We start from the raw sequence: 1,218 nt of genomic DNA on the forward strand, positions 1-1,218 counted from the left end.
AGCGCCACGTCACCACTGCAGACGATGAACGTGACATGAGGGGGGGGGAGGGCGTTCCCATTGCCACGCAACGTGGCAACTAGACGACGAACGAACAACGTCGTTCGTCGTCGTCGCTTTCTAGTAAGTCAATTCCCCCCATCCCATTTTGAATGACACACACCACCATGCCCCCCAGATGACAACCCTAGCACCCGAAGACGAACACGAGCACCCACGAGGCTTCACCGCCTACAAATTACTACACGACACCCACAAATGAGAACCCCACGCCCACGAACAACACCCATCGCTCACCCAGTGCCAAATGCCCACGAAACGGTGCCGACCGCCCACCGCTCACGACGACAACGCCCACAGCCCACCCAACAACCACCCATAAATGAATGTCCACCGCCCATAACGCCCACCGCCCATCGCAAATGCCCATCGCCCATCACAAACGCCCATCGCAAACGCCCACCGCCCATCGCAGACGCCCACCGCCCATCGCAGACGCCCACCGCCCATCGCAGACGCCCACCGCCCATCAACAACGCCCACCGCCGCCCATCGCAAACGCCCACCGCCCATCGCAGACGCCCACTGCCCATCAACAACGCCCACCACCGCCCATCGCAGACGCCCACTGCCCATCAACAACGCCCACCGCCGCCCATCGCAAACGCCCACCGCCCATCGCAAACGCCCACCGCCGCCCATCGCAAACGCCCACCGCCCATCGCAAATGCCCATCGCAGACGCCCACTGCCCATCAACAACGCCCACCGCCGCCCATCGCAAACGCCCATCGCAAACGCCCACCGCCCATCGCAGACGCCCACCGCCCAACGTCAACGCTTACTTTACAATTTTCGTGCATTTCCCTAGAATACCAACGAGGCATGCCTCTGTATTTCATTTTACAGTAAATTCCTGAACCCCAGAACACAACAAGACAGCAGGAATCCCACCTGCTGTCTTGTTTGTTTGCCTGGCTTACATCTCCTGTACATACTTAGAATCAAAATGAGGCGGCGTTTTCACGCTGCCTCTTACTTTGAAATTTTGATTAATTACTGAAAATAGACATCTGAAAGAAACCCTCAACCCTAGCTGTGTGTGTCTAAGTTCCCACGTCTTTCTTCCCTTCCCCCTTCATCTTGCTTCCTGTCCCCTTTGTTCTTGCAGTCCCACTTGGCTCTTATACCTTCTAATCTTGCTGTCTACTGCTATGAA

This window comes from Laccaria bicolor, genomic scaffold, assembly GCF_000143565.1.
Source record: "Laccaria bicolor S238N-H82 LACBIscaffold_7 genomic scaffold, whole genome shotgun sequence".
Taxonomy (NCBI): domain Eukaryota; kingdom Fungi; phylum Basidiomycota; class Agaricomycetes; order Agaricales; family Hydnangiaceae; genus Laccaria; species Laccaria bicolor.